At 39.8% G+C, this 27,913-nt stretch overlaps 1 protein-coding gene and 1 long non-coding RNA gene across 17 annotated transcripts in view; one reads left to right on the top strand and one right to left on the bottom strand.

Moving 5' to 3' along the window:
• Positions 1–17,755, bottom strand: part of SETD5 (SET domain containing 5) — an 80,085-nt gene extending 62,330 nt beyond the window's left edge. For 9 of the 16 annotated variants that reach the window (XM_049640908.1, XM_049640923.1, XM_049640910.1 and 6 more), the window contains exon 1: positions 17,393–17,755. The gene's annotated coding sequence lies outside the window, so the exon portion shown is untranslated. The remainder of the gene's footprint in view (positions 1–17,392) is intronic. The other 7 variants (XM_049640922.1, XM_049640921.1, XM_049640911.1 and 4 more) reach the window with 5 other exon arrangements.
• Positions 17,756–19,590: 1,835 nt separating this feature from the next.
• On the top strand, positions 19,591–26,616 carry LOC125929604 (uncharacterized). Its single transcript, XR_007459920.1, has 2 exons — positions 19,591–22,735; positions 24,588–26,616. It is a non-coding gene; the product is annotated as an uncharacterized LOC125929604 (long non-coding RNA).
• The last annotated feature ends 1,297 nt before the right edge of the window (positions 26,617–27,913 follow it).

Here is a 27,913-nt window from a genome sequence, read left to right as displayed (position 1 = left end):
AAAAGCAGACACACTGACCAATGGAACAGACTAGAAAGCCCAGGAATAAGTGTGTGTGTGTATGTACATTCAATAAATTTTCAACAAAGGCACCAAGAATATACAATGGGGCAAGGACAGGCTCTTCCATAAATAATGCTGGGAAAAGTGAAAATCCATTTACAAAAGAATGAAACTAGGGGCACCTGGGTGGCTCAGTTGGTTAAGTTTCAGACTCTTGGTTTCTGCTCAGGTCATGATCTCACGGTTTGTGAGATGGAGCCCCACGGCAGACTCTGCACTGACAGAGGGAGTTTCTCTCGGCCTCTCTCTCTACCTCTCCCCTGGTTTACTCTCTCTCAAAATAAACAGTAAAAAAGGAAAAAAAAAAAAAAGGATAAAACTAGACTCCTATCCCTATACCATACACAGAAATCAACTCAAAATGGATTAAAGACTTGAATGTAAGACCTGAAACTGTACAACTCCTAGAAGAAAACTCCTTGTCATTGATCTTGTTAGTGATTTTGGGATCTGACACAGAAAACAAAAGCAACAAAATAAAAAAATAAACAAGCGGGATATCAAACTAAAACCTTCTGCACAGCAAAGTAACCATCACAAAATGAGAAGGCAACCTATGGAATGGGAGAAAATATTTGCAAACCACATATCTGATAAGGGGGTTGATGTGAAAAATATGTAAGAGGGGCACCTAGGTGGCTCACTCAGTTAAGTGTCTGACTTCATTCAGGTCATGATCTCACGGTTTGTGAGTTTGAGCCCTACATCGGGCTCTCTGCTATCAGCACAGAAACCACTTTGGATACTGTCTCCCTCTCTCTCTGCCCTTCCCCCGGTTGCATGTGCACACACTCTCTCTTTCTCAAAAACAAACATGTGAGACATATACGTGTGTGTGTGCATGTATATGAAACTGATACAACTCAACAGTGCGTGCGCGCGTGCGCACACACACACACACACACACACACACACACAACCAATCAACTAAATTCAACTGAAAAATGGGCAAAGCACCCAAAAAGACATTATCCCAAATAAGACCTAAAAAGAGCCAACAGGTCCTTGAATAGGGAGGTGTTCAACATCACTTATCATCAGGGAAATGCAAATCAAAACCACAATGAGAGATCACCTCACACCTGTTAGGATGGCTATTCTCAAATAACAAGAGAACAAATGCTAGTGAGGATGCAGGGGAAAAAAAAAAAAAAAAGAACCGTGTACATTGTTGGTGAGAATGTAAACTGGTACAGTCATTACAGAAAACAGTATGGAGGTTCCTCAAGAAATTAAAAATAGAACTACCATATGACCCAGCAATCAAACTTCTGGGTATACAGCCAAAGAAAACAAAATCGCTTTGAAAAGTTATCTGTACTCCCATGTTTGTAGCAGCATTATTCACAACAGCCAATGTATGGAAACAATCTAAGTGTCAAAGGATGAATGGATTAAAAGATGTGCTATTTACGTACAGTGGAATATTACTCAGCCATAAAAAAGAAGGGAATCCTGCCATTTGTGACATGAAAAAAACTGGATGGCATTATGCTATGTGAAATAAGCCAGACAAAGATAAATACTACATGGCATCACTTATATGTGGAGTTATTAAAAAAAATTTTTTTTTTGAACTCACTGAACAGAACAGAATGGTGGCTATCAGGGGCTGGAGTGTAGGAGAAACAGCAAGGTTGGTAAAAGGATACAAACCTTTAATTATAAAGATTAATAAGGTCTGAGGATCTGATTTATATATAATACAGTGACTAGAGTTGATAATACTGTATTGCAGATTTGAAATTGGTTAAGAGATTAGAACTTAAAAGTTTCTCACCACCACCTCAAAAAAGTTAGTTGTCCTAACAATTGTTGGAATCCTTTCACAATGTATATCAAATCATCATGTTAGATACAATGTACCATAATTTTGTCAACTATACCTGAATAAAGATTTAAAAAGGAGGCACCTGGGTGGCTCAGTCAGTTGAGCGTCTGACTTCAGCTCGGGTCATGATCTCACGTTTTGTGAGATCGAGCCCTGCATCAGGCTCTGTGCTGACAGCTCAGAGCCTGGAACCTGCTTCGTGGATTCTGTGTCTCCCTCTCTCTCTGTCCCTCTCCCCCTCACGCTCTTTCTCTCAAAAATAAATAAATGTTAAAAAAAAATTTTTTTTTAAAGATTAAAAAAAGAAACGACAACCCTAAACACCAGAATTTATGAAGTCTGGTGGTATACAGCTTTATCTCAAAAGGTAAATGTATCTTGAAATTCTAAAGGTAAAAAATTCCTTTATCTCTGGTCAGCAAACACAATGTCCTAAAGCCACTTCAAATAAAACAATTTCTACTAATGTCTGAAAAGGACCTTGGATCCTGAAAAGCAGCTTTGTTTCCTTAAAGCTCCTTTCTCTATTAAATTTCTTAATGTGATATTTATATTATAAGCACCAGTACATTTGTAAAGTCAGAAGCCTCAAACAAATTTCAGTTACACACCAATTATTCCTTTGTTAAACAGATGATTCTTTTTCACATGGAACAGAATCATGAAAATCAGGTGCTCTATTTACAACATGAAAGCGTTACCTACCCCAAGTAAGATGCAGACAAAGTTTACAGAATTGATCAAATATTCATTACAACTCCCAAAATAAAAGCTAACATTTATTGGATGTGTATTTTATACAAACCATGGTGTGTCTTCAATCACTTTACATACATTAGCTCATGTAATGCCACCAACTTTATGAGTAAACTACTTACTCCTATTTAGCCAAAGAATTAAACCCACCAAGAATCTTGTCCAAGGCTATAAGCAAGGAAACAGCAAACTAGAATCTGAATGAACAAGGTCTATCCAATTTCAGAACCTTTACACTTTTAATCATTATTGCTTCACCATGACGTATCCTGATTTAATAATATTTTTAGCCTATAAGTATATATTAGAATATGACATATATTGCTGAAATATGATAATGTAACTTCTTTTAGATACTTATATTTCAAAAGGAAAAACAGATATCATATTTAACAGGTTTAAGATTTTATTTTTTTATTAACAATTTTATTATTAAAAATTTTTTTTAATGTTTATTTTTGAAGGAGAGACAGAGCATTGGCGGGGGGGGGGGGGGAGTAGAGAGGGGGGAGACACAGAATCTGAAGCAGGCTCCAGACTCTGAGCTGTCAGCACAGAGCCCAATGTAGGGCTCAAACTCAAACTGTGAGATCATGACATGAGCTGAAGTCGGACACCCAACCAACAGAGCCACCCAGATGCCCCTAACAGGTTTAAGATTTTAAAAGATTTAGTATTTAAGACTTATATAATCAACTAATTTGCATTTTTAATACCAATGCTAAAGAGTAGATGGCAGGGGTACCTGGGTGGCTCAGTCAGTTAAGCATCCAACTCTTGATTTTCGCCCAGGGCATGATCTCAGCATTTGTGAAACTGAGTCCTGCTTGGGATTCTCTCTCCCTCTCTCTGTGCCCCTCCTCTGCTCATGCAGGCACATGCATGCTCTTCTCTCTCAAAATAAATAAACTTAAAATAAACAAAAATAAAGAGTAGATGACATCCTTTCTAAGATAATTTATTTTCAGGTCTAAGAGTGAACCATTCAAGGAATGTTAACTGATGAGCTTTCTACTACAAGAAGCACCAGTGTCCCAAGTGGTAGTCAGGCTTAAGTCCTTGAAATCATCGAAGACAAATGGAAAATAATCTAACATTTCAAGAGACATCACTTTTACTAGAGAAAGGTTGAATTGTATATATTAAGGCAAGAAATTCTGGCTCCTAGAAGAGCAGAAAAGTCTATGATTTTCTTCCATGAATTAAAAAAATAATTATTAGTTACTGGAAAATCTAGAAGCAGGTAATTTTTTTTAAGCGTTTATTTATTTTTGAGAGAGCATGAGCAGGGAAGGTGCACAGAGAGAGGGGAACAGAGGATTCGAAGTGGGCTCCACACTGACAGCAGCGAGCCTGATGTGGGGCTTGAACTCACAAACACGATAACATGACCTGAGCCAATGTCAGATGCTCACCCGACTGAGCCACCCAGGCGCCCCTAAAGGCAGATAATTTTAGTAAATTAACTTAAATGCTTTTTGTGTTACTAAAGAAATACTATGAGAAAATCACCTTAAGTATTCAAGATGACTCTGTCAAGTCTTACATATAGGGACAGGGAGAACAGGAATAGAAAAGACTATAAGGTAGATTTCCCTGACTACAGGCAGATTTTTACATTTCATTTAGTACTGCTATTTTATATATTACAAAACAAAAAGTAATCCCTGAAAAATCTGAATTGAATTGAAACAAATTAACTTCACTGTGTATCAAGTTGGTAGCATAACCACATAGAGAAGAGTTAATTCAAGAGACTATAAAACACTGTAATTTGACTATACACCCTTAGAGGATATAACCTAAGAGCACAAACTCACTTTCCAGTGATCATATTTTTCTGACATTCTAAAACTGTTGTGTGTGCAATGTGGGACAAAGCAAACAGTAATTGCACTAGTGTTAGTGGAAACTGGAATCTGGAGAATGAGGTAAAGATTAGGTTTACACAAAAAATTACATACTACTGAATTAAAAAAAAAGTTATCAAATATGAACAAGTGATATTTTTAAAAGAAACAAACAAAAAAAAAAAAAAAAGGAAAGAAAAGAAATCAGTTTTCAGTTCTGTCCATTGAAAAAGTTCTAGGAACAAGGACCAACCCAAGAGCCATGAACACTCCTAGCACCCAGACTGTGTTCTCTAAGTACCATTTCCCACTGAAAGAAAACTGTGTGTTGTAGAAATTGGTAATTTCAAGTTTGGGGCAGGAAATGTACAAAATGATCTTGGAACATCTTGTCATACTAGAAAGCACGAAAAAAAAAAGCCAGGAAACAAGCGATAATGAGTAAAAAGGGCACAGAAGCCAACAGCCAAATGTGGGACAATTTGAATGTTAAAAATAACAACTGCAAGGGACTGAAACACATCAAACATATTTAAAATCATAAATATGCAATAATAACATTTCACTAATCACCTATGGAGCCTGCTAGGTTACCAACCCATTACATTTTGAAAACTGGTAAGGGAGAAAAAAACAAACAAACACAGATCTTGCCTTTCCCATTCAAACTGTACCTTAGGTAACCAAATAAATGAGAGGGAGTATTACAGAAAATAAGTAAGTTAATGATAAAATATCACCACTTTGCAATCATAAAGGAAATAATGAATCTAGGCCCACTGTTCTTAATGTGCAGTCTGAGAACTCCTGAAGTCCCCAAGATTCTTTCAAGGGGTATGTGAGGTCTTTCTCTTTTCAACTACATTATCAGTGTTAGGCCAGATTTTCTCCAGTCTTCAACCAAAACAACTTATCACAACAAATTAAATGCAGAAGCAGCTGTGAGAAAGCAGCTGTCTTCTATTAAGTCAGACACTGTGAGATTTGCAAAAATGTAAAACAAGGCCACTTTTTAAAAACTTTGGAAATACAGTTACTCTTCACAAAAACCATGTCGTTTATGTTAGCACGATTTGTTACATTATTTTAAAATCAGCTGATAAATAATTTAAAAGTTTTGTTTTGGGGTGTCTGGGTGGCTCAGTTAAGCGTCCAACTCTTGATTTTGGCTCTGGTTATGATTTCACAGTTCCTGGGTTCAAGCCCCACATCAGGCTCTAGGCTGACAGCCTGCAACCTGCTTGGGATTTTCTCAATGCCCCCACCCCCTTCAAATAAAAACAAACAAACAAACGAACGAACACTAAAAAAATAAATTTTTTGTTTCAGTTTCTAATCTGGTAAATCTTGATACAATCCTTGAACTCTCTTTGGGGCTTTCACTTTTTACAAGTGTAAAGTTTAAGAATGGCTGATCTAGGGGTATCTGGGTAGCTCAGTCAGTTAAGCGTCCAACTTCGGGTCAGGTCATGATCTCACAGTTCATGAGTTCAAGCCCCACATCGGACTCACTGCTTTGAGGGTGGAGCCAGCTATGGACCCTCGGTCCTCCTCTCTCTGCCTCTCCCCTGCTTGCTCTCTCTGTCTCTCTCTCAAAAATAAACACTTAAAAATAAAATGAAATAAAAATATACCACACACACACACAAATAAAAAAGGGCTGTTTTAGGTGATGAATACCAACAGCTGCTTAACACCACAAAGACAGGTAGGTATTATGTAATTCTTAGTGGAAGCATACTATACTATTATAAAATATATTTGCAACCCACCTAATAACTCATTTACATGAAATATGGGCAGGAGAGGTCATCTAACAGAATGTGTTAAATGACACCATGGAGGTGCAATCTCCAACATCCAAAGAGTAGGAACTCTACACAACGGTAAATTTAACAAGTATATTACATATAAGAGACACAGAATCTATAAACTAAGAAGATTCAACCGTACCTCAATCAAATGGAATGGTTTAAATAAAATCCAAAGGGAATCTCTTTTTCTATTCCCTCTATTTTACTGTATTTGTAATTTCTATAACAAAAATCAACCATATCTGTATATATCGCCTCCCTTACCAACAACTAAAAGGAAAAGAAATAGATATTCCAAGAACTACCCATGTGGAAAGGGGCTCAGACAGGCCAACAGACAAATCCTAGCAGAGAGGAGAATCAGAGAGCTATATAAAAGAAAAGTGGGTTGCTTTGTAGTCAAGAAAAGTTCCATGATCCTCTGTAAGTAGGGTGAGCATATAATTTATGGTCCAAACTGGGACACTGTTGTTTTTACTTTATTACTATTTTTTAAATCTTTATTTTTGAGAGAGACAGAGAAAGAGAGAGCGAGAGAACAAGTGGGGGAGATGCAGAGAGAGAAGGGGACAAAGGATACTAAGTAGGCTCCATGCCGATAACAGTGAACTCACTGGAACTCAGGAACCACATGATCATGACCTGAGCTGAATTGAGATGCTCAACCAACCAGATGGTGGCTCAGGGCCACCCAGGAGCCCCTGAACTGGGACATTTTTGAGAGTGAAAGGGGTGCTATTACTAATTATGTGGTAGGCACAAACCAGGACTGTTCCTCTATTTATAAAACTTTTTTTTTTTTTTTACTATTTTCACAAAAGATATTCAACTCAATCTTTTGAATAATGATTTTCCATAGAAACGCATTCCTAATATTATGAAGTTCAGAAAAACTAATGTATTCTATTAAAAAAAATGTTTTGTCTCTTGCCTAGCACATACTTTATTAAGGGGGATATGTCTGTGTCTCTTCTCGTTGCTCAGTGTGTTCTGCAAACTTCCAGTCATTCCTTTTCATACCAACTGTTCATGATAAACTATGAAGGGAAAGTTATACTTACTCAAGAGCCTTGCTTCTCTAAAAATAACATGTCTTCCCATGGGCCTCCACACATGGCCTAGTAAGACTCCTATTCAATTTATGAACGGATACTTTATTCCCAGCAACACTTCAAATCTTAGTGACCTAGGAGTTAAGTTAGGAAGTGTGAGGTAAAAACATCTGGGTCAGGTCAACCAGCTGAGGCTCCAAAGTAAGAGCCTTAGTATTGGCATTGTTACCTACTTGTTCTGTTCTAAGTAGTTTGCCTACAGGAAGTTCAGAGCTCCATATATGATGCTAGTATAATTTTCTTTTGGGGATTTTTAGTAAATATCTGGTTTTAGTATTGCTTATATAACGAGTCACCAATAAAGTGACTACCTATTTAATCTGTGAATATTTTATGCCACTTCATAGGTTTTAAAATACTATGTAAACTTTTTCAATAAAAGTAGCCTAAATATGAAAATACAGAACAATGCGGAATGATTTTAGCCTCATCCTAAAATGAGACACATCCTACACCATGTCAACCTACCCTTATTTTGTTCTATTACTAGGCTATCACAATTAAGTTCTAATTGCCATAAATAAAACTAAATGTGTCTAGTAAGAACAAAAATCAATAAAAAGGGACTTCAAAAATTTTGGACTTGCTTCCACATTTTCCTCAAACCTGTTACTTTATTTTTAAAAAGTCATTCCATCTAATATTTTTCAGGCATAAAGACAATTTGTGTGGTTACACTAATTTGCACCACAGAATTTGAAAAAAAATTTACACATTCATACAAGAATCTCATGCTACATTCAGCATGCAATCAATCATATTGCCTCAAAAACACTATTCTTTGTTCTATTTTAGGAGGTTAAACTCTTTTGTCTTTAGAACTAAAATAAAGTTTTAAAAGTGACCTTTAGATTCTAACTCAAATGTTATCATAATAAACATTTATTTTAAAAAACAAGTGTTTTTTAAACATATCTATGTCTCTTTCCTTTCTGTCTGGTTTCTCTTATAAAACAAGTCAACTTTCAACAAGGCTACATTAATAAAGGAAAAGGTAACATAAATGCAGAGGCAATCTAAGTGCCAACAGGTCCTTCCACTTAAATAAAACCTTCCATGGATACAGAGAATGCCCAAACAGTTGCTTATTAACTGGAGATCATCCTCCTTCACAGAGATGTGAGAGTACAAATTGTATGTGTTGTGGCATGCACGGAGGTTGGCAGAAAGAAATAGAATTTTCCAACATAAGCCAAAGATCGGAACAGGACAGGAATAAAAAACCAAGGAGTCCAGAGGTGGAGAAGGGGTAACACATCACAACAACCTCATATAAAATGACAAACAATGGGTACAAATTTCAAACAATGAGATTCATATGCACGTACATTAAGATTAACATGTCAACATTATAAAATATGCTAAAATGATATTAGAACATCCTAGCCAGATCATAATCTCTAAGAGTTATGAAATAATCCTCTTACTATACTCAGTAGTACACACATTTATTAGATTACTGAGTTTTATTTGATTCTTCATATTCAAGGGGTGGGGGGGAGAAAATCTCAGTATCAGAACACAATAAAAATGATAAAAATCTCTTGTTTTGGGTGATGGTGTGGGAAAAATGCGGCTTGAAGAATATAAATTATGCAGCTTGAAGAAAGAACTCCAAAGAATAAAAAATCTGTATTGCAAACAATTTCACTTCCACTAAGGTAGAGGGACAAACATATATAACAAGGTTTAAGTTTTTAACCTTTGTCATAAGTCTATGTTACATAAATAAGTAATTCCCAATAAAACTTCAAATATTATCCACAGAAGAGATTTCTCCTTTTCGTCAAGTTATTACTTTAGGTGGCATCTGGTGGTAATAATGATTGTGTGAACAGCCAATGAAAATTAAGTATGCTTAAAAACATTTTTTTTTTTTTTTTTTTTTGGTAAGGCAAAGGATCTGAAATGAAATGGTTTATTAAGAAATAAAGTAGAAGATACTGAAGTTAGGAAATCTCTTTCACTACTGACTTTTAGGAAAAGGACAAATTAACTTTGCATTTCGATACATATAAGCAGGGGCATGTGGGTGCCTCAGTCAGTTAAGCGCCAGACTCTTGATTTAAGCTCAGGTCATGATCTCATGGTTTTGTGAGCGAGCCCCACATCCGGCTCTGGGTGCTGACCACTTGAAGCCTGCTTGGGATTCTCTGTCTCCTCTCTCTGCCCCTGCCCTGCTCACATTCTCTCTCTCTCTCAAATAAATAAACTTTAAAAATTTCTTTAAAAACAAAATACATAGGGGCGCCTGGCTGGCTCAGTCGTTTGAGCATCTAACTTCAGCGCAGGTCATGATCTCGCGGTCTGTGAGCTCAAGCCCCGTGTCAGGCTCTGTGCTGACAGCTCAGAGCCTGGAGCCTGCTTCAGATTCGGTGTCTCCCTCTCTCTCTGCCCCTCCCCCACTCATGCTCTGTCTCTCTCTGTCTCAGAGATAAATAAACATTAAAAAAATTTAAAACAAAAACATAAAAACAAACCTAACCATAATAAAAAAAAATCTTAAGAGCCCACCCAGTTTTCCCCCTTTGTCCTAGTTTCTTTTTTGTTAGGGAGAGGCGCTGTAGGATAACAATAGCAGGAAATAAGGTGGAGCAGCTACATAGTCAAGATGAGGTACATTGCTGTTTCACCTCCATTCTTGTCTACTGCTGGCTAGGTCTCACTGAAAATCAGATTAGCTGTCTGGGTAACCAAGGCAGTTTTCAAAACCTCTGGAGTCAAAATTTGCCCCGTCCTGAACGTTTTAAGGTCCCTGGCAAGATTCAGGTAACAGTAGCAGATGAAGCCAAGATGAAGCAATTTCTAATTATTTGGAAAGAGTAGTATGTGTGTATATGCACATGTGTGTGAAAAGATGTTTACTCTAGTGCTAGCAATATGGCACCTGAGGAGAAAATGGTCTGAGTGGAGGCCAGTGTTTGAACTAGATGGCTTCTATTTTAGTCGCACAAATCTATAGAAATAATCCATGTGAGTGAATTACAAAGAGAAGAAATGACTACCCTAAATTTTTATAATACGTAAAACATAGCTTACTAAACTTCATATTAATGTTGCTACTTCACTAATAAAAAAACCTAAAGGAAATGATAGTCACTCAAATTTCCCTTTTCAGATCAAAATATTATATCATTACTGTAAAAACCCATTGCACATAAAAATATAAAATTAAGTTAACACTTTTTTTTTTTTTTACAGAGGAAAATGACACAAAACTTGGTCAGATTTGCTTAATATTAGAATGTGCACTAAAGGCCATTTTTTCTACTTATTCGATTAAGTTAAAATGTTTCTTCTGGGGCGCCTGGGTGGCGCAGTCGGTTAAGCGTCCGACTTCAGCCAGGTCACCATCTCGCGGTCTGTGAGTTCGAGCCCCGCATCAGGTTCTGGGCTGATGGCTCGGAGCCTGGAGCCTGTTTCCGATTCTGTGTCTCCCTCTCTCTCTGCCCCTCCCCCGTTCATGCTCTGTCTCTCTCTGTCCCAAAAAATAAATTAAAAAAAAAAAAATGTTTCTTCTTTGCTAATAGCCACAAGGTCTAAAAACCATGAGCAAAAATTAGCTAGTTTAGTAATACTGCAAAACAGGTAGTATCTCAATTCAAGTTAACAGATGTACCCTTGGAAAACTGGGTTCCAACCAATTATTTCCAAAAATCAAATTCTCTTAAATTATATTAAGCATTTAAAAGAATCTCAGCATATACTCTTTATAAAAGAAGAATCCTTTTGTAATCCAAATAATTGCTTATCTAATTTGTATATGAATGCAATTCTTTAATATATATATATTTTTTTAAAGAACTAGATGTATTGTTTGTTTGACATTTATTTTAAAAGTAACTAAAAATACTTCTCAGGATACTGACTGGTTTAATATTTTAATGAAAACTTCAAAGGGGCCCAAACTTTGAAATATTTCATTGTGATTTTGCTTAAAGGGCCAGATGACAGATTTCTTCCAACTCCGTGATTCATACTGATTTTAATAAGCTGAATGCAACCACCCCACATTGTGCTGGGAGCTGAGCACAAATGTATCAAACTAGGTTGTGCCTAACCTAAAAGAGGGTGGGTGGGGAGGAAGTAATTTCCAGGTAATATCTGGTTCTCCAGGAAGTAGGGATGAGACAAGTAGCCTTTCTTCAGTTTGCACTTTACATGATGGCAATCCAACACATGAAGGCTGGAGGGGCTCCATATTACTGATCTAAAAATGGAGCTAACAGGGGGACCTGGTTGGCTTAGTAGGTAGAACATGGGACTCCTGATCTCAGGGTTGTGAGTTCGAGTCCCATACTGGGTCAGGCGCTGGATGTAGAGATTACTTAAAAAAAAAAAAATCTTAAATGAAATGAAATTGGAGCTAACACTATGCAACTATTTCACAAAGCACAACAAATTATTCTACCTATTGTGGCCTAATCCCAATCTAAATAAGGACAGTATGTGTACTGAAATAAAGAAGTTTCATACAGATAAAATATTCTTTTCCATTTCTTAATGAAAATTCTGCTGTCAGATGCTCTAGAACCAGTCTCCTCAGGAGGTGACTTGTATTTAGAAGGGTGGTGGGCATGGGATTTATTTTCTTTTAACCTACACAAAGCTTTAGTTTTTTAATTTTTCCTAGGAGGAGGGGATGAATCGCTACCTGATATTCAGGGATAAACTAAATTTGGGGTTAAGAGTATATAGTTGGCACAAATTCAATGCTCGAGTGGAAACTATAAATGATTTCTTTAACTGTATGCCAAACTGAATAATCTCCCCGGGAAAAGAACCTCCTCCTCCTCCTGCCTTTCCTACCTCCTGCCCCTCCCCCACCAACACTGCCTCCCCGCTGTGCAAAGAGCCCTTTGTCCTGCCCCGCACTTATCTAGCTGTTTGGCCATATTGACAGGCCAGCTAAAAGCATAATAAGGGAGTCAGTCTGACATAAGCAGCTGGCAATTTGAAACAAAAATCTTCCTTTTCTACTCAGACCAAATCCTGCTGCAGAAGTCTGAGGCTCCTCCCATGCTTCCATCTATTTTTCAAACAGAGCAGCAAGGAATACGGCATTTTCCCTCAATTACGTAGCACATCAAAAACTTGAACCCCCAGATAGAAACAAATTCTTACAAATTCCCATATCCACTGCTTATTTTATGATTCATAACATAGGCCAAGGTGTATCCCCTGCTCTGGGTGTACATAACTAACATAGGTAAGGAAATAATTCTTACTACTTCAATTTGCCATCAAAACTCTGAGAATTCTCAGACTACAAGGAAGACAGAAAAGCTCAGAAGAGAAAGCAGTCAGACCAAACCAACACTCATATACATAAGGCAAAACTGACCAATAAGCTTAGTGTTTAAAAATACAAAGATATTATTCCAATAAGCAGAAAATTCCTTTTTTCCTGTATTTATACCAAATATACTTAATGTGACCCTTACATCTTTCCCTGCGGTATTCAACAAACAAAATCAATATGATGGAAAAACTGAGTGAGACAGGATAGGATTACAAATTCCTTGTTCAGTGAAGGCTCCTATACAGTAGGCTGAGATTTAGCGTCATTGTTTCTTTATTATCTCTCATGGTTTCCTTTATAAAGTGTTAAAAGCTTTTTCTAAGGTGATGCTTTCTAACAGCAACCCCCCAACACACACACACCATTCCTGGGTAACATTTATAGAACTGAATATAAAATAGGACACTTTTCATAAGACTAAATGACTTAACAAAATATGTATTGATAACTGAAAGAAATGGTATTCCATCTTTCATCAATTTCTCTGAACCTTCACCAGAAGAGAAATCAATCACTGAAGCAAGTGAAAGGTTAAAAATGTCATTTCACTACATATTTTGGAATTTTTCACAGTAAGGAATGGTAACAATCCTTGTCTATCACAGATGCATTACACTTACTTTCTACGGAGTGCCTCTGAAAAGATGTTTTTAACCAAATTACAAATAACCACCAGCTGTATTACTAAATATACATTATCTCACAGATTTTACAGAGTTCAGAGTAAGTTTTGTTTGTCATAAAGAAAATATTCCTATCAAGAAGTTTTAGTTTCCAACACCTGAAACAATTTTTATAAATCAAATTCACTACTAGGCCTTCTAGTTTCAAATTAAATTGACAAATCACCAGAGCTGAACCAGAAGTTAGAAGAAAATTTTATTCTAGATCATTATCCAATTTTCAATAATAAGATGCATCCAATTTACGACTTGTTAACTACTGTCTCGTTTCATAAGTTATTTCAATACAAAGAGGATAAAGTGAAAGTGGTTGTCTACATATCTCCATTTTGCACTATATTATTTTCCCATCGAAAATAAAAAAATGAAATGGCAACTCTCCCCCAGAAAGGCCAGAATAAGTTCAGAAAGGATGTAAGATCCCAGACACAAAAGAGTAGAAGATATAAAAATTCTCAAGCATACTGGTTAAATAAATCCTATGAAAAGGGTTTCTATGATCTTTCAGAAAATGATTACATCAAGACCACAAAGGGTTCTAAACAATAGGATATACAACTGAAAAAGCAATTATTTTACAAGGTAACTTTCATACTATGTAAACTAAAAGACATATTTATATCTAAGCTATGTTAAACAACCAGTATAAGTGAAACCATCTTTATTTGATATGGGATCTTTTATATGTGATACTAATAAAAATAGAACCACCTAAAATATTATTCATTAAGGTTCTGTTTCATTAGTCTGTTTGTATCATTGAGAGACGACAATGCAAGCCACATTTGTGAATGACAAAATTCATTTCCATTCTTTTTAATTCCCTGCCACAAATGCCAGAATCATATTACACATTATAGATGACTGTGGGATTTAAGTACATGAACACGAGACTGAAAATATGAAAATTCTAAGGGAAAAAAAAATAGGAGGCAAGAGTCTTGGGGGTGTGGGGGAAGAAAATGGGTATCTGTTAAATACTGTATGAGTGGTGGTATATCTGAGTGATGGTTCTCCTTCAAGTACTTCCATACTCAACAAACTGTTCTGCCTAATCAGAGATCTGCCTAATGTGCAGGAGCTGTGGAGGGAGAGACCACATAAGGGGGCTCAGAGGCTATCTTCTCAGGTATCCTGTACTCTAGACTTACTCGATTTCTAAATATTCCTTCTGGTACATCCTTTATTTCAGATGGATCATGGCCAAACAAACATCCTTGTGATCTTAGAAGACTATATCCAACATATATATAATGAATCAATATTTTAGGTCAAACGCCAAAGAAATAATCTAATCTGGAGAAGTCTATACTAATACAGAAATTAAGAAAATACTTCTGAAATTTATATTTAGAAATCATTCCAAAAAGAGTAGTTCTTCTTAGAGTTTACAATTCCAAATGTAGTAATATGTTTAGCAAAACATCTATTTAATGAGGTAAATGTGGCCTAACAACTTGAGGGAAGGAAGGAAACACACAAACAATAAAATGTCAAAATTCAGTAATTAAAGAGATGGAGGAAACATGTCAGTTGCAGAAAAAAGAACTGATTTTTCCCATTCTGGTTCTCAGAAAGATCCTTAAATTCTTATTAACTTTGGTTATAAAGGGATTCAAAAATTAAAACTAATGGAACTTTCAGACCTATGCAAGCACAAATCCCCAGATGAACACCAAAAATCTGACAAACAACAACAACAACAAAAAAACCCCACAAAAAACAAAAATAAGAAGGATCTTTAACTATGATCCAGTTTCCAGATGCTGATATCCATAAATGGGTAAAAGGTTATGAATTGCTCTCATCTCCCCACCAATAAAATGCAAACCAGCTCAGCAGTGAAAATTCCCAGGAAAGCAAGGTTTCTTCTTAGTCCTGAAGCAGCCATCGCCTAAGTGCAGCTCCCTGCAGCCAACAGCATTAATGGACGCTGCACTGCTGTCCTTCCCTGGAGACAGCAGCCAGCACTACTCAAGCTTCTCACGTAGCAACCAGAGCTCCAGAGCCAGCAGCTGCTGCTGCCTTGTATACTCACCCCTGTGATCCAACCCAAAGGAACAACCTTCTCCTCACCCCACCCCCACTCCTTACACACTCTTTTTTCTTTTTGGACCAGTGCTCCATGCCAGAAGGGCTGGAATTATGCTTTTAGAAACAAACAGTCCTAAAGTCACCCTTTTAAACTAAGACCTTTTTATTTAAAAAAATCAAAATTTACCAAATAAATTCTAAATATCTATTTTTAAATTAAGCCAGCAATCTAGGAATGAAGATTAACTTTTCATCTTTAAAAGGTCAATTTTCACTCTTTATAGTCAAATTTAAATTTGCAGCTAGAGGTAGAGCCTTGTGTCTTGTACTATCGAAGGGCATAATTCATTTTTCTATACATAATGACAGAGTAACCCTTAAAGACTCTAATCCCATAACGGGCCAGAATTTTGGGCTACAGAAGAAAACTAATGATCCTCTTGAGAAAACTGGAAGAAATCTAATATAAAAAAAATTGTCCTGTGTCTTCCAAGAGGCCCAGAAACCTCTGGTTATGTGAATATTGCTTTAGTCTAGCTCAGATTCCACACATCTAAAATTACCACTTACAACTTTTCTCTGAGTGACCTAAAAACATCAATAACATAAAATTAACCACCAAGAAATTTTCCCAAATTGGAGATACACATTCTCCTGAAAAATCTCTCAACACTCAAGTGGATCCTCCCACATCAAAAGTATAGCCTTGCAACATCTGCCCAACAAAATAATGTAAATATGACCTTGATCACAAATATGTCATTTAAAAGCAACTTGCCTAGTCAAGTTATAAAGGAAATTAGCAGGGAACCTGGGGATTCTTTCAGCACCATGACCACGGGGTAAATTGGAGAAATGAACTAAAGTACAGACAAAGCCCAATGGAACCCTGAGCTCTGGGTAAGAAATGAGTTACTGGTGAACACATTGCACAAGTAACATGAGAAAGCAGAAAACGCAGGTCATACACGCACCCCTGACCCAGACCAGCAGAGCTGGCTGCAGCATCAGTATCCAAGGGAAAGACCAGTTATTCCTAAGAAGTGAGACGAGCAAAGGCGCCCTATAGAATAAATTAGCATAGAAGGGGCTTTCCCAACAGTTCAACTTTCCCTCTCATGCAATTCACCTACTTAAAAAACCAGGGCTTTTTCTCACCACCATTCACCTCACATCACTGGCTTCCACGCAAAGGTAAAGGGAATTCATAAAGGGGAATTTTTCTGCTTTTCAAGACGTTCTCAAATGATCGCTCTCCACGCCCAAGGCAGGAAAAACGACACAATCTGGCTCAACTCCAAGCCTGAACCCTACAAATTCAACGAGGCTATCTCAGATACTGGGGCATACGCCACTGAGAGCCCAAGAATGTGAAGTGGGGGTGGCGAAGGTAACGTCTTTAGTGTGGGAAAAGAAGCAATCATCTGAGATGGGGACACGAGAACGATAGTGAAGGCGTCCAGGAACATTACGGAGGGGGGGATTAAGGCTCCCCCTCCCCCAGAGATCAGAGTTGTCACAAGGCCGCGCGAAAGGGGGTGGGGGCGGGGGTTAGGGGAGAGAGAAAAAAAAGTATGCCTGTGCATTTTTAGAAGAGGGCAGGGAGAGGCCTATCCTTAAGTAAAAGGTAAACGTGGAGTAGGCAGTTCCCAGGAAAAGGGGTGAAGAGGCGTGGGGGAGGGGAAGCGTCCTGACCCAGGAAAGGCACGAAAAGGGTAGTGGGGTCGACTAGATTACGGAGGGGGACTCTACCTCTGAGAAAGAAGGGTGCAACGGTGTGTGTGGGGCGGCGAGAGGGATGAGAAGGGGCAGCATCCTCCTACTAAGAGCCTGGGGAGGGCCAGGCCCACGTCCCGAGAGCGAGCGCGGGGAGACGGAGGAGGTGACCCTTCCCTCCCCCAGGGCCCGGTCGTGAGGGTAGGTCTCTCTTTTCTGTCGGACCCTTACCTTGTCCCAGGCGCTGCCGGGGCCTGGGCCCGGGCTGCGGCGCACAGCACTCCCGGGAGGCAGCAGGACTCGAGTTAGGCCCAACGCGGCGCCACGGCGTTTCCTGGCCGGGAATGGCCCGTGCCCGTGAAGTGGGGGTGGGGGGCAGAAAGGCGGAGCGAGCCAAAGGCGGGGAGGGGGAAGGGCCAGGGAAGGAGGGGGGGCCGGCACTACAGTGTTGGCGGACTGGCGGGACTGGGGCTGCGTGAGTCTCTCAGCGCAGGCGGGCGGCGGCCGCCCCTCCCCCGGCGGCGGCGGCGGCGGCGGCGGCGGCAGCTCACTCAGCCCGCTGCCCGAGCGGAAACGCCACTGACCGCACGGGGATTCCCAGCGCCGGCGCCAGGGGCACCCGGGACACGCCCCCTCCCGCCGCGCCATTGGCCTCTCCGCCCACCGCCCCACATCCATTGGCCAGCTCGCCGCCAATCAGCGGAAGCCGCCGGGGCCGCCTAGAGAAGAGGCTGTGCTCTGGGGCTCCGGCTCCTCAGAGAGCCTCGGCTAGGTAGGGGAGCGGGACTCTGGTGGGAGGGGGGGGGTCCGGTGGATTGGGGGAGATGGGTGGTTGAGGCGGTCTGGCCGATAGATGGGGTTTGCCTTCCCCCTCGGGAAGTCGGGAATATAACGTTTGTTAAGCTGGAAGGGAAAGAGGTGGTCAGAGGCAGGCAGGAGTGCGGCCCGCCCTGCGGCAACCGGAGGGGGAGGGAGAAGAGCGGAAAAGGCTCGAATCCGGATGGAGCCATTGCTCCTGCAGAGGGAGGAGCGCTTCCGGCTCACCTCTTGTCACTGATTGGCCGCTTTTCCTCCCGCCGTGTGTGAAAACACAAATGGCGTGTTTTGGTTGGAGTAAAGCGCCTGTCAGTTACAGCCTCGAGAGTGCGCAGCCGCTTGGGGACTCTCGCGTTGCTCCCTGGGTGGGATGGGTAGGTAGTTGGGGTGGGGAGAGGGCTGGAGGAGCGGGCGCGGTCGACCTCCCGCGGTGGGGGGTGGGGGGGGGGTGTCAGGGAAAGTGCCTCCCGCGCGGGCGTCTGGCCACCCGCCCCTTCCTTGGAAGGAGTCGGTTTACCCGCCGCCTGCTAGGCTTCGGCGTCTGATTGGTTACTGAAGCCCGGGGAACGGCCCCTTGCCATTGGCTCGGGTCCCAAATGAGCGAAACCACTAAGCGGTTCGGTAGGGGTGGCGGGGAGGAGGTCGTTGGTACAGTCCTTCCCAAGGCCCAGCGCCGCAGTGTCTGGCCCTGCGCCCCTGCGCAACGTGGCAGGAAGCGCGCGCTGGAGGCGGAGGCGGGCTGCTGGGTTGAGGCTTCTGGGTGGCGGCGACGGCGGCTCCGCCCCGGGCGCCCGCCACCTTAAGGACGAGACAAGCCGGATCTGCTCTCGGACTCGCGGGGGTGGGGGAAAGGAGCGGGGGTCAGTCTTGCTGGTTTGTGGGAGGGAGGTGCGTGTTCTCCAAAAATCGGCGCGAGCTGCAATCCTGAGGGATCTGCAGTGGAGGAGGCGGAGTGAAGGCCGCACCCTTCTCGGTAGGGGGAGGGGAGTGCTGCAATACCTTTATGGGAGTTCTTTGCTGCCTCCTGTCTCCTAAGGACCGCCCTGGGCCTAGAAGAATCCCTCCCTCCCCCGCGATCTCGTCATAGCCTCCATGTCAAGTCGCTGCTTCTCGATTGTGGGCGGGACTCTTGCCCAGGCTTAACCTGGTGCCTGGGCGTTGTCCTGCAGGGAGATTGAGCAGGTGTAAGATTTCTCTCTTCCCACAGACTTGAGTTTGTGTCACAAAGTAATTATAATAGGGGTGGAGGAGGGAAATGAGAGTCCAGGCGTTCACCTTGGGCTGATTTTATGCAGCAAAACTGCGTGTTATTACAACTTCAAGATCCTTTTTGTAGTATTTTTCCTGTAGATAAAAGGAAATAGATTAAAGGCATGACTATCAGAGGTTTTTACCCCCTTTGAAGACCTTGCTTACACCACCGAAATAGAGCATTTCAGATTAAATAGTAATCTTAAATATTTAAGACCCCTTCCCTTGCATCCCTAGGGTTAAGGATTTTAGCAATTCACACTCCTACTTTGAGACTATTTTGTATTTGTTGTACTTGCTCTTTCAGCCCCCAGACATAACATTGGCTTTCTCCTGTCCTGTTTTTTGCAGCCAGGTGAGTTGTGAAACCAGACAGATTGGATGTACCACCAATTAAGGCTACACAGTTTGAGCAGAGGCCTCACCCTTACTCAGCAAATCATTTATTCCTCCTTTATGGATTTTCTGGAATGTTTACCTTGTTTTACATTTTATCTTTGTCCTCAACTAGGATTCTATTCCTTGATCCTCTTCACAGTCCAGATGACCTTGAGTACTGCCTTACTGAGAATTGGATATGAGGTTCAGCAATATCTCCCTTTTACCTCCTTTGAATGTCTCTTAATCCATCTTTATTTATTTTCTCATCAGTTAGTAACTGGGCTTGATTGCCTTAATGTTGATAGCTTCCAAACTGGTGTCTCTGCCTCCTGGTAGCATCTTCTGTGTTGTTGGGACAGTTGTCCTAACATAGAGGTAGAGCCAATAATGACTGATGCAACTCTTAACTGGCTTCTAACTACTCACAGGATGAATTCTGAATTCATCAACATGAAGGCGATGTACAAGGTCCCTCAATTGGCTTTTCTCAACAACTTTTTCATTTGCTACAGTTTTCTACATAGACCTCTCGAGTCATTCTGGACTGATCGTTTACCCAAATCATAGTGACGTTGTCATACCTCTTTGTAGGCTGGTTCCTTCTGGAACAGTGCCCTCGGCGCTCCTTACTTTTCAAATACCCTCTCCCCTATGATCTTGACTTCTGTGATCTATCATCCTATAAGCCAAACACCTCTAAAGAAAGGTTAGCAGTGCTTTCTCCTGATCTCAGCAGGTTGAATCAGCATTTCTCAGGTTGTTATTGCTTGTTTAAATTCTCTTAACTATTCAGAGCTTCTTGAGGGCACAGGTTCTTGTTGAGTCTTGTACCACTAAGCTGCTAGAATGTGCCTTGATGCCTTGCCAATCCTAAGAAAAATGGAATGGGTGACATGTAGATGTCTTTATAAGGTTTGATAGGTTATTGATCTCTGAATAGTTTTGTAAGCTTGTGCTCTAGATTAGTACTGTCCAATAGAATCTGCAGGGATGGGAATGTTCTGCCTTTTGCCAACCAATGTAGTAGCCACTAACCCTATATTACTGTTGCACTGGAAATGTGGCTAGTGTGACTAAAGAACTGAATTTTCAACTTTATGTAATTTAAATTGCCACAGTATAAATTGTAGCTGTAGCCACAAACTTGTGTTGTGGGTTGCTGAATACTTAATGTGAATGTTGATAACTTTCTCTTCATGCTGAGCACTAAGGAAGCAAAAGTTGGCCTATTTAGTTTATTTTTATCTTCCCTGCTTGTTTTACCTTTATCTGTATACTTTAGCTGTACTTAGCTGAGAGCCAAATTCAACAAGCCGTTACTTTAAACCTGCCTTGGACAACAGTATGTTGAGAAAGCAAAGCAGGCGTTGACTAGTTTGGATTTCAAAAACCAATGCGTAATGAATTTTAGGAAAGTGGGATTTCATTAAACCATAATAGTGACAGAAGTTTAGCTAGGAATAGGGACTATATCTGATGCCAATGAAACCAGGCCTAAATTTCAGTCCTATAAGGTTTCGTTTTTGGAGAAACTTCATCAGAGGAGGCCAGGGCCTAAGTGTCATATGCCTGTCACATGGAAGTTTCATCCTGATAAAGTGTAAATTAATAGATATATCCTAACACCAAAATATTTGATTTATCTGCTAATATAACATGTTGTAAATGACAATTTTTTTACTTAAAATGTCTTACACTTATAAGACCCTTAGGATGGGAATCTTAAAACCGGTCAGTGCACACCAGTTACTGTTTACTGCAGACTTCCAGTCCCATACCCAAAGATTCTGAATCCAGTTAAGGCAGAGGGGTGGGAGGCACTGGAATTCCGTATCAAGTTCCTTATTTGCTTCTGATATTGGGGACTCAGGGACCACACTGGATATACAGCCCCTGGGCTATAGTACACCTATATATCTGACAAAAATGGTTACAGTTTCAGAGAGACCTCTAATATTTTGTGTGTTCTTTACTTTGTAATTTTTTCCCTCAACTTTTTTTTTTCCCTTTCAAAAAACTGAATGAATGGAAAAACATGTTGAGACAATGAGTACTGATGTTTAATAAATTTTGGAAACCTGCAGGTCAGATTGTTTTTTTTTTGTAAAACAGATACTAAATATTCCAAATACATTTTTAAAAAACCATAGTATTGCCTTTCTTGTCTGTTTTCCCAATAAATGCATTCCTCAGGGACTTATTTTTGATTACCCAATGCCTGGACACAGAGCTGGGTACTTAATAAATGTTGGTTTTATTAATTTATATGTGAAATTGGTTTTCAAATAATAGCAAAGTCTACAAAACACAGACACATGTCTCCTTTTATGGAGAAATTTTAGGGTCATACTTAACCCAAGTCTCATTCTATTTATAGAAGAGACTACTGCATCATGGTCTCTGAATGCATCTGTCCACTGTTGAGCTCTTCCTTGGGTTTCCTGTATAAACCATTGCACTTATCCTCTTCCTGTGCTTCACTTCCTTTGGCTTTATTTTTTAATAAACCAGCTATCTATCTCCTTTTGTAATAGAGCCATGTTCTGTGTTTGTTTTTTGTTTTTGTTTTTTTACAGAGCATGTGAGCAGGAGAGAGGGGCAGAGGAAGAGAGAGAATCTTAGGGTCCACTTTCAGCACGAAGCCTGATGCAGTGCTTGGGGCTTTATCCCACAACCCTGGGATCACCACCTGAGCCAAAATCAAGAGTTGGATGCTCAACTGACTGAGCCACCCTATATGACCCCAAGCCATATTGTTTCTTATGCTTCTAGGACAAAAGTATATTGAACACTTCTTACTTTGAGAAAGTTGAAGGTTTTGTAAAGGCTTTTTACGTTTTTTTAGATTGGCAAAATTTGAGCCACATAATGTTCCTGCCATGTATTTTTTATGCAAAGAGGTTTGGTATCATTATGCTTTGCAACTGTTAATCCAGAATTTGATAGGGATCAGCATCACAAGGATAAGACTACTTTGACTATTTTTAGGCCAATCTTATGTAGAGCACTTTGGCAGGCTGGGAATTTTTTGTTATTTTACCTACTGGCATACTACTATATGCTGGAGGACATATTTCAGAAGACTTTTTTTTCCTTATCCATGACTCCCCATTCTTGATGGAGTGGGTAAGAAACTGGATTATTAGAGAGCTGTTAGTAGCATGGAATTAAACATTGAGGTTTATTTTATCTAAGCCAGGGTTGAACCTGAGTATCCTGATATCATGGTATATACCTTCTTGGTGATTACAGAGGCTATTTCTGCCTCTTTGATTGCATCTCATAGTCATGATTACATTTAATAATCTTGCTTTCCAGGTTTTTGCCTTGAGTTCACAGTTAACACCGATTTTTACCAATTTGCCCTGGCACTTAGTCATCCTATTTTTTAGTTTTTGTGTTTTTTTTAAACATGTTTAATATTGGATCTTCCTGTTGACAGCAATAACATATTTTCAGATTATGTTTATAGAATTGATTATTTTACTAGCCAACTAACCTAACCCCACCTCTAGGGTATGGATTCTGGTCAAGTCAGTCAACATTCTTCATAACCTTTCCTCTTTTTCCTGACCTTTGGTTAAAAATCTCTTCCCAAACTATTTACTATAATAAATAATGACAACATGGTTCTAGTGCCTGCTATAGGCAAAGGCTAACGTAAATAGTTGGGTTAGAAGAAATGAATAATCATGGAATGCCACTTCTGTAACACATAGTGTGCTAAACTGCCAGTGTAGTTAGTGTGGTCCTCATACATAAAACCCCATCTTCCAGAGTAGAAAACTAGAACTCCTTGAGGTTGAAAAACCTTAATCTGTTAAGGGCCAGGGATTCTAGATTCAAACTGGTCTGATTTGCTTAGTCAGTATTCCTTATCGGTGTATGGTACTACCTTTCTCTATTGGAAACAGTCTTTTAGGAAATTAATCTGACTACAGGATACCAGATGGGTTCCAGGGATGGAGAAATTTGAAGTTCTTTTACAGTAGTTCAGACATGAGGTATGGGGTGATTTGGTGTAGAGTGATGGCAGTCAAAATGGAAAGAAGCGAAAGGACTCAATAACTGACCATGTCAATTGCTGAGAACTGTCTCAGCACACTTCTTTTTTTTTTTAATTTTTTTTTCAACATTTTTTATTTATTTTTGGGACAGAGAGAGACAGAGCATGAACGGGGGAGGGGCAGAGAGAGAGGGAGACACAGAATCGGAAACAGGCTCCAGGCTCCGAGCCATCAGCCCAGAGCCCGACGCGGGGCTTGAACTCACGGACCGCGAGATCGTGACCTGGCTGAAGTCGGACGCTTAACCGACTGCGCCACCCAGGCGCCCCACTCTCAGCACACTTCTTAAGGAAGCCTACCTTGGTGCCCTCAGCTCTGCTACATTGGGTCTCTCACTTGAATGTTGTCACAGCACTTCTGACCATTATAATTAAGTTACTAATTGTGTGATTCAAGTTTTCCCCCACCTTTTTAGATTGCTCCTTGAGGACAGGACAGTGCTTTTTTCTGGCTGTGTCCTTGTTGCGTAAAGAGGCCTTCAGGGTCAAAACTTTCCTAATACTGAGATGATGTTATTTACCTTTTCAGCTCATTCTCACAAGTGTGCAGGGGTTATACAATGTGTGATGACCTCACTGATACTAATCAAAGGGTGCTGTATATATTGAATTATCTAGAATTTCTTAAGGCGGTGTATTTAGGGTGTGAATATTTACATTTCTAGAAATTAGTTTTTAGGTTATACCTTCTACAATCCCAGCAACCCCCAGTATTGTGCAATTGTTATTTTGAAATCCTGTAATTTTCGTTTTGCCTAAGCATAAATGTAAGTACTTTCTGTTGCTGCAATGTTTTAAATATTTCCTTAAAACTTCTAAATTTTTAAATCTAAATACAACTTTTTAAGAGTAACTTTATTCTAAAACTAATTATATGTATATATATATATATATTTTTTTTTTTTTTTTGAGAGAGAGCACGTGTGCAAGTGTGGGAGTGTCACAGAGGGAAAGAGAATCCCAAGCAGGCTCCACACTGTCAGCACAGAGCCCTACATGAACTGCAAGATGATGACCTGAGCCAAGATCAAGAGTCAGACGCTTAACCGACTGAGTCACTCAGGCACCCCTGTATTTTTTAAAGAATGGGTCACTGGGTTTAAAAAATTGTAAGACTACTTGTTCAACCCACACCCACTATCTATGTCTAAAAATGGAAAAAAGATTAAACAGTAATATATTGCACAGTTCTCATAGGAAGAATCAACTGCAAAGAAACTAAGAAAAAGTGACAGAAATATCTTAAAGGATGAGTTACTATATTACATGGGCTGGAGAAACATTGCACAATAGCTGAGAAACTTTACAAAGAGCCATATACACAGTTGACATTCCTGATTGTCTGCTGGTTGAAAAGTAAAAATCACGGCAGTGCCATTTTTTTCAACAGTACATGGTCATGTTAAACACTGTGTTGCAGACTTGAAGTCTGGGTTAATACCTCGCCTGTAGAAGTATATTTAAGCCTGAGAAACATGGCTGGGCTTGTTATTTTGCATGTATTTGTCTTGCATTAGCTAGTCAGAGACTATTCTGTCAAAGCTTGCAACAAACCCAACATGTCCTGAACCAGCTGAAGTGTTGAGTAATTTAATTATTTTATTTTATTTAGTAATCTCTACACCAGTGTGGGGCTTGAGCTCACAAACCCTGAGATGAAAATTTGTATCCTCTGTTGACTGAGCCAGCCAGGCATCCCTTTAACAACTCTTTAAAATCCTCTGGTTTATCCTGATATTTTCACTAACAGTGAAAAAGCAAAAGTTGGTCAAGCTGCCTGCATCTCGGCATTAATCAAGGCAGTGGCATCAAACTATAGTATTGACTGCCATGCATTGGAAGGGGAAGGGGTGGTAGGAGTTTCAGTTTTCCTGTGAAAACAGTAAAATTATTTTATGAAACCTGGACCTGGAGTATGGAACTTTATTATTTTTTTAATGTGTAATTTATTGTCAAATTGGTTTCCATACAACACCCAGTGCTCATCCCAATAGGTGCCCTCCTCAATGCACATCACCCACTTTCCCCTCTCCCACACCACCCATCAACCCTGTTTGTTCTCAGTATTTAAGAGTCTCTTATGGTTTGCCTCCTTCCCTGTCTTAGTATGAGTACTGAAATACAAAGTTTGCATATAGGACTTCAGCTTCTTGTTTAAAGTACAGTGGTTGTCTTACGAAAAAGCGGTCATGTGATTGACTTGCAGGCTGAATTAGTGATTTTCTTTTCACAGCATTTTTACTTCAATGACTGTCAGAGTTGGCTATCTGGCTGACATTTTAAAAAATTTTTTTAACATTTATTTATTTTTGAGACACAGAGAGACAGAGCATGAACGGGGGAGGGTCAGAGAGAGAGGGAGACACAGAATCTGAAACAGGCTCCAGGCTCTGAGCTGTCAGCGCAGAGCCTGATGCGGGGCTCGAACTCAGAGCGCGAGATGGTGGCCTGAGCCAAAGTCAAGAGGCCTAACCGACTGAGCCACCCAGGCGCCCCTGGCAGACTTTTTTTTTTTTTTTTAAGTGTAAAGAAGTACCTTTCAAAGAAAACAGTTGACAGCACTTGTCAGTGATAAACTCTGAAGTGAAAATTAGAATTTGGGAAAACTTATACCCACTATCAGGAGCTTCTCTTCCTAATGATTAAAGGAACTTTGGGTTTTTTTTTTTTTTTTTAATGAGCTAAGTAGTGATATAAATATGATTTGTAGATATTATAAACTGGACCAGGGCTCGGGAGGTTTATGTAACTCAGTAAACCGGAATTTCCAAATGACCAATACATGAAATGACAAAAAAAAGTTGCAAATAAGTTAACATATCTCAACCAATGGAATGTGAAGATAAAAATCCAGTGCCTTCTATTAAGGCAGACATGTAAATGAGTTGGAATAATATAAAACAGCATCACTGTCGAAAATAAAGTTCCTTCTGTGAGTGCATCTTTTTTCTTTTTTATATGTTTATTTTTGGGAAAGAACCATCACCAGCAGAGGGGCAGGGGGAAGGAGACAGAAGATGCAAAGCTGGTTCTGTACTGACAAGGAGCCCAATGCAGGGCTCAGCATAAACCATGAGATCATGATTTGAGCTGAAGTTGGACACTAGAGAGAATCTTAACCCAGCTCTATGCTTGTGTGGAGGTTGGATCCCATGACCGTAGGATCATGACCTGAGCTGAATTCAAGTCGGACGTTCAACCGACTGAGCCACCTAGGTGCCCTGTATGTACATTCTTAAAATTTGGTGCAGGAGAGACCTGTTTCCTCTGAGCTTTAAAAAAAAATGTACCAAGGTACAAAACTTTCACCATATCCCCTGAAATTCCCACAAAACACCTCACCTAAACTTGGGAAAAGCTGTGTTGAAAATAAGGATATCTATATTTATGCTTAACTCACTAATATTAAACACTCATAAGCTTTACTGGACTTGTTGGTATTTTACAGACCTTTTAAAAATACTTCCTGTTTTTTCAATCTTCAGCTTTGGGCCCATGCAGTGGAGACCTGAGCCATATCTAACATGGATATACCAGAATGTACAGTTTTGGCAGTTTCCTGAAAGTCTTCCTACTATTTTAAAAGGAACATTTCAACAAATGTTTCTCTTTCTAGCCCTAGACATTGTCAGTCCTTAGGAGATAACCGTCATACTTCCATTAAACTTATGAAATCTTTTTTTTGTTTCCCTCAAGTTTATGGACTCTTACAATAACAGAATGTCTGGTTCATAAGTCATTTTGTGTTCAGATTCCCTTCCCTTTTCACATTCCCATGGTACAGGAGGCCGGGTTCAAGGTCACATAACTACTTGGTGATTGCATCATGTATAGCCCCATCCCAGTTCTTCAGTCTTCAGCCCATTTCCTGTTGTCACCATATTAAAAAACCTAATGGGAGGAAGATAGCAAAGTGGTAGAGAGTGTACACTGCATATGTACATCATCTTAAAATTAGTCTTGACATGTTTCTACAGTGGTATTTCATAGAACTAAAGCTATGATGGCTCAAACCCAAGTTTGTTACAATTAAAAATTAGGCCAACATGCAAAAATACTTGTTTATTAGCAACTATGCCCACGCTGGTAGGTACTGTCAGGCACATGGTAAACAGTGGTGACAAGAGATAGGGCCCTTGTACTTTCCCAGTTCTACAGATTACTGACCAACAGACGTTAAAATGGTGTATTAGATGTGAAAGATTGTTTTATGTTGAACCCAAAATAGTGTAACGGTG

The sequence above is a fragment of the Panthera uncia genome, chromosome A2 (assembly GCF_023721935.1).
Source record: "Panthera uncia isolate 11264 chromosome A2, Puncia_PCG_1.0, whole genome shotgun sequence".
Taxonomy (NCBI): Eukaryota; Metazoa; Chordata; class Mammalia; order Carnivora; family Felidae; genus Panthera; species Panthera uncia.
The sequence above is the reverse complement of the archived record's forward strand: the minus strand, read 5'-3'. Positions and strand labels throughout refer to the sequence as shown.